The sequence below is a fragment of the Pelodiscus sinensis genome, chromosome 12 (assembly GCF_052426305.1).
Source record: "Pelodiscus sinensis isolate ZL-2025 chromosome 12, ASM5242630v1, whole genome shotgun sequence".
NCBI classification, from domain to species: Eukaryota; Metazoa; Chordata; order Testudines; family Trionychidae; genus Pelodiscus; species Pelodiscus sinensis.
The window spans coordinates 31120952-31126951 of record NC_143063.1 but is presented as its reverse complement, the minus strand read 5'-3'; the positions used below and the strand labels follow the sequence as shown (position 1 = coordinate 31126951).

Here is a 6000-nt window from a genome sequence, read left to right as displayed (position 1 = left end):
ATCTATTTCTAAAATTGCCTTTTCACTACAGTTCAGCCTCTTGTGCAAAAATACATTTCAAGCATCAATACTATATGGCTGCCGTGTTTAATGTACTTCAGCATATTATAACAGAATTTGTTGTTTACTTACAATCAGGTCTGGTGGTAGATGGGTGCTCAACTTGGGAGGCACTGAGCTTAGAAGCATGGACTATGTGTGACTTCCATTTGGGGAGATGGTGTGTGCCTGAACAGTGGTCCCACTTGAAGCCTGTCCCAGCTCAGCCTCCTTACCATGAAACCCAGTTCCACGTGGCCCACTCCTTGAAGCCCTCTTGGACTGCTCATGACCCTTCTCTAGGGCCCTGCTCAGCCTCAGCCTCTTCGTCCTCTCCCTCAGCCCCTCACATGCTGCTCGTACCTCTTCGATTCTGCCTACAGAACATTCCCCACACTGTTTCTACCTCTTTGCCCCTTCCCCTGGTTTCCTGTTTGCATCTCTTTGTCCCTGCTCCTCACCCCACACACAGGCCGGCTGTCTGGGTGTTCACTGCTTGTTCATACTTCTTCACCCACTCCTGCAAGTCTCTCATGTGAATGGAGGGGAGACAGGAAGAGGAGGAGCCTCAGGGGAAGAGGATGAGTGTTTCAAGGACCCTGAGGCAGAGCATGGATGGGGCCATGGCTTAAGTGTCCACCCTTTCAGCGATGAGCCAGCAGTTTGGGGAGACTTAGCCTCTCCTAACTCGTAAACCCATTGCCTATGCTCATGGTTCTGTTTTAAAAAAATTAAAAGTGAAAAAAGTTTCTATAAATTTAGAGGAAATTAATTTTTAAAATGTGTTTATATATGGCATGAATATATACAACATGCACATTTTTCATATGACAGCACTAAATCATGCATATAAATCATGAATGAAAGTTGTGAAATGGGCTACAAATTCAATAAAAATAAGGGATTCAAAAGTTTAACAAATAAGGGGGTTGCTAAAGACGCTCTTCAATTGGGGGTGCCATTTAGTCTAAGGCCAGCTCTGCTTACAATAATAGGCACTCTCAAAGGGGAAATCACTGTTGATACAACAGAATGTTACTGATCTCCATTATTTTCCAAAAATATCCTGGATTTCTCATACTTCCTTTTCCTATACATAACATCCCCATCAATAAAAAAAAAGTCCCTAGTAAATCAGGTTTTTTCCTTTACTGGACACAAGACAGCCCATTCTTTGGTTTTATTACCAGCATTCATCCTTCTAATCTTATCCCACACCTTGCTGATAGGAATATCCTTATTAACTCTATTTACCACTGTAAAACTGTGCCAATTCTGCCCTTTCTCTGACATCAGGAGCACTCATAGTACATTTAATGGTATTAAAAGCTGGCTTCCTCTCTCTAAAAAGCATTGTTACATTCTTTGTTTCACTAGTGCACAGATTTCCTTCCCTTCCTATTCAGTAAAGTTTTTGGAAAGTACTTCTCACGTATCTTAATAGACAACATTCATAGGAAATGAATAGATGTAATTAAACACAGCCATTGTATGCAAATTTCATCACTCTAATCAGTAGCTGATCTTATTACTACCTTCCCAAAGATAGGAAAAACTAAACAATATGTTATACCGGTAATTTACAATACCTGAATAAGGATATTCAGCTACACATATAGGAAAATAGTGAAATAGAACCTGTAAGCCAAACTAGAACTGTCAAAATGAATGTCACTCTATATAGATGATTAGCATATTATGTATTTTCTCCTTCTCCTTAATTATACAAGTATATTACTCTGTATTATACATTAGGTAGTATAGACTTTGGTCAGACTGCACTGAATTAGCATAATCCAGCATATACTGATCACATAAAAAAGATCTTGATCATTTTGTTGTGCTTCCTGACTGCCCATCCTGGTGAAGTAGCCAGCTGTGCTCTAGCCATCTCTTTCCTGATTGCATCTGGCCCACCTGCTATGATCATAGAATTTGAAAATTTCCCCGACACCTACTAGTTGGAAGACTAAATTTACAGGCAAAATGTAGATATGGAACATGTGAAAAGAGCACAGCAAAGTCTGCGTCAACATGCTCATTAGAAGCCCAGTTATTCTGCTTCCATTAATTGCTGAGACTCTTCCCGCTCCAAGGATTCCTACCAGGCTTCCCATAGGGTTCTGACTAGCAGCACTGAAATTGATGTAAATTCTTGTAAGTTTCATTCTGTTACTATTTTCTCCAAAGCATTAATCTGAGAGTTTGTTCTGAGTTAATGAAAGCCCATCAGACTTTTAGGCCCTTGAATCAAAGCACTTGGCTATCTCCAAGCTAACAGTTTTTAAATTTCTCTATTAGGCCTACATAAATGCCACTTTTTAATCCAATCTCAACCTATCTATTCTGTGACTGCATTACACTCCCTGTTCACTTTTCAAATTAATACCCTATACCATCTTAGAAAATTAAAATAAAAAATACACATTACTCGTCCCTTTACTGGATTTGAAAATTCTTTACTATCTGAAACCCAGTTTCCTGTACAGACATAAAATCTACATCACTATCCAAATTATGTGTTAATAAAATTGTTTAAACTCCTGCCCTGAAGAAGCTACACTTCAAACATCTTGTGAAGAATGCATGAAACCACTAATAACCACTAATAAATACATGATGAGCGACTGGTCTGACACAGCACTTTGCAGATATGTTGCACTGAAAAGTTATCCAGTTCCAATCTAATACCATTTAACAATGATGTTGAACTTCAACTTTCCAGCATCACTAAACACACATCCCTCCCCATCACCTGTTTCGCTTATATTATAGCGCCTTTGAAGTCTATTTTTCGAGTTCACTCTTCAGCTGGCACATCAGCGCAGCATCCATCCTGCTCTCTGGACAGGCCTGTGCAATACTTGCCTGGACACTTCTGGGGGGGCCTGCAGGAGGGATGCTCACTTGGGGGCATTCTCTAGTCAGCCTGGTTCCCTGGGGCCTTCTCCTGGGGAGATGGAACGAGCTAGGGTGAGACGGGGGAGGGGAGCCGAGGAAGAGGGGAAAAGAGATGGCGGGAAGGAGAAAGATTTAAGGGGAGACAGTAGGACAGTTGAAGCCTGAATCCCCTTCTCCAGCCTCTCTGCTTTCCCCTCTCCCTCCCACTGGCTCCTGAATCGTCCTCTCCTCCCTTTTCCCCCAACTCCCCTCACTCCTTCCCCATGTCCCCTGCACCCTCCCCTGCATCTTCCCCTCACAGCCCCCGGCCCCCCCTTCTCTTCCCCTCCCCGCTCCTCACCCCTGTCACTCCCCGGCTCTACCCCGCCCCGCTCTTCCTGGTCCCTCCCCCCGGCGCCCGGCTGAGGAGCCGCCGTTTCCGGAGTACACAGAGCGGGGCTGCTGGCCGTGCCGTGAGGGGGTGACTGGCTGAGGCAGGCAGGTGAGCGAGCGGCCCCGTTCAGGCCCGGCCCGCGGGCTCAGCTGTCTGCTCCCGGCAGCTGCCCCACGGCTCGGGAGGTGGGGGGCAGGGTGCTGCGAGGGTCGGGGGGGGGGACATTAACCCCCCCCTCCGGCTATGAGGGGAGCCCCCCTGAGGGTGGAGGGGGGGAATCCTCGCCCGGAAGGGCGAAGGGAGCCCCCTGGCTGGGGAGGGGCGCCCACGGGGGTGGGGGTGAGGAGCCTCTCAGGAGGGCATGGGGCAGCCCCTTGGGAGGCAGCGTCGGGCAGTGGCAGTCCCTAGGGAAAGGCTGAAAAACCCAGGGCCCCTGTGGGATGAGCCCCTTCTGCAGCGGGGCCCGGGGGCTGATGCTGCCCCCTTGTGGGTGCGAGGAGGGACGAGGGGGATGTGGAGGGTTGGCACCAGAGGGGCCGCGCGTGAGGGTGCCATAGACATCCACCCCACCGCTGGTGACCTGCGCGTGAGAGTTTCGGGTGAAACCGGCAGAGACTGCGCCTGCGGGAATTCCACTGCACCTTCCTGCTAAATAGTGACCCGGCCCTGAAATACTCTCTGAGAGCGAGCGTGTGTGTGTGTGAGAGAGAGAGCTGCTGCCAGGCTCTGGAGAGGCCTTCTCTAATCTCACTCACTGGAGTCAGCCTCCCCTACAGAGGGGAAAACATGATACAGGCTCAGAACAATGTGTGCAAAAGGATTCTTAGCTCATGCAGGCACCAGCCTTGTCTGGTTTTATAAACCTCCTTATCTCGAGCCATGTAAGCATAAAAAAGAGTGAAATTGTGACCGCTATCTTGACTGCTACTGTAGTCTCTTCTATATTATATTATTTTGTATGGTACTAGCTAGTGCTGTTATGAGACAGTGACTGCTGCTGTCTGTAATCGCAGAAAAGCGATGTCTCATGCACAGCAGAAATCTGAATACATTAACTCATGTAGCTAAAGCTTTTCTGAAGTGCTTATAATATTAATATCTTGGTACTGATTGTCATTGTAGCTTGCTGAACTTATACCAACTTGCATGAGTTTGATTAATGATTTCTTAAACTTTTTCCTTGCTACTTTATCCATATAGATAAATATGGGAGAACGAGAGATGCCTCATTAACAAAACGAGGGTCTTTTCACTTTTCCTCATATTCTTTCAGCTTGAGAGAGTCCTGCTTTGTGGTGGTGATCTATTTTAAATGAATTGATAATGATAATAGATATAAATGTAACATATAGTTGTTGGTTTAGAAGTTTAGACACTTTCAGAACTGAATAGTTATAAACCAGCATACTTTTTTTTTCTTGAGGAATTTTGCATCTATACATGTTTGTATATTCTGGTCATAGGAGTGGTATAAATGAATGGCAGACAGTTAAGGATGAGTTTTGAAAGACTAGTGCAAAGTACTATGCATAAATATGTAATGAAATGTAAATTTGGATTGGCCTTGCATCTTTTCTTAAACTCCTGATAGAATATAGAATTATCCACCTTTCTTCTGCAGTGTGCAGAGCCAAAAGGTTAGAGGCCCTGCCATGCTTTATTTTCTTCTTCCATGTATTTCTTCTTCCAGGTATACCTGTCTGTACAAATGCTTAAATTAATCTCTAGTGCTTCTGATACTAACAAGCATCTGATAGTTTTGATCCTATCTCAGATGTGGGCAACTGAACTAGAAATCTGCTAAAAAAAACCATGTATTGCTGTGTGTTTTCTGGTTCTTCTGGTATTGAGATATCAGTAGGAAAAGCTGATATATTGTCATTTCTGATTCAGAACCAGTAAGTGCACAGATATGAAGAAATTAGAAATAATATAGACTGGGTTAGCCAAAACCTTTTTTGAGATTCAAAAATGTTGGTCAATTGTTAAATAATCCCTAGCCCAAATTTAATGCCAAAAATAACCAATATAAGCAATATTTAAAAAAAAATCTAAATGTACGTGCTGAATTCATTTGTTTGCTCACCTGTACCCTTCCTCAGTGCCTTATGCCAGTGGTTCTTAATCCAGGGTACATAGAGGTCTTGTTGGGGGTGCATAAACTCATTTAGATATTTGTCTAGTTTTACAACAGCCTATATATATAAAATACACTAACGAAGTCAGTACAAACTAAAATTTTATACAATGATTTATTTATACTGCTCGATATACCATACATTGGGATGCAAATGCAGTATTTATAGTTAATTGATTTATCTTATTTTATGGTAAAAAGGAGAAAGTAAGCAACTTACCAGTAATAGTGTGTTGTGACACTTTTGTATTTTTATGTTAACTTGGGGTTACCCATGACAAATCAGACTCTTGAATGGGATGAAGTCATCTGGAAAGGTTGAGAGCTATTGCCTTATTGCATAATCTCCTATTCTTCCATATCCTTTTCTCTTTCGGTGTCTCTACACTCTAGCCCTCTTTCACTTTCTGCCCCAACATCCATGATGATTAAACACCTTTCTTTCCCCCCTTCCCATTCAATGTAGCCTCATAATCATCAATTTTTCTCTTTTACAAAAATAAGAGAAACACATTTTCCTGTAGTGTTTCTTTTCTTTGATAAATATGAT

General features: G+C 43.4%; 1 protein-coding gene across 3 annotated transcripts in view; it reads left to right on the top strand.

Annotated features, from left to right (window-relative positions):
* The first annotated feature begins 3305 nt into the window (after positions 1 to 3305).
* The window catches only part of GARRE1 (granule associated Rac and RHOG effector 1), a 99048-nt gene continuing 96353 nt past the window's right edge, over positions 3306 to 6000 (top strand). Inside the window, exon 1 of one of the 3 annotated variants that reach the window (XM_075940084.2) lies at positions 3306 to 3421. The gene's annotated coding sequence lies outside the window, so the exon portion shown is untranslated. Of the gene's footprint in view, positions 3422 to 3729; positions 4195 to 6000 lie in introns of those variants that run through there. The other 2 variants (XM_075940086.2, XM_075940085.2) reach the window with 2 other exon arrangements.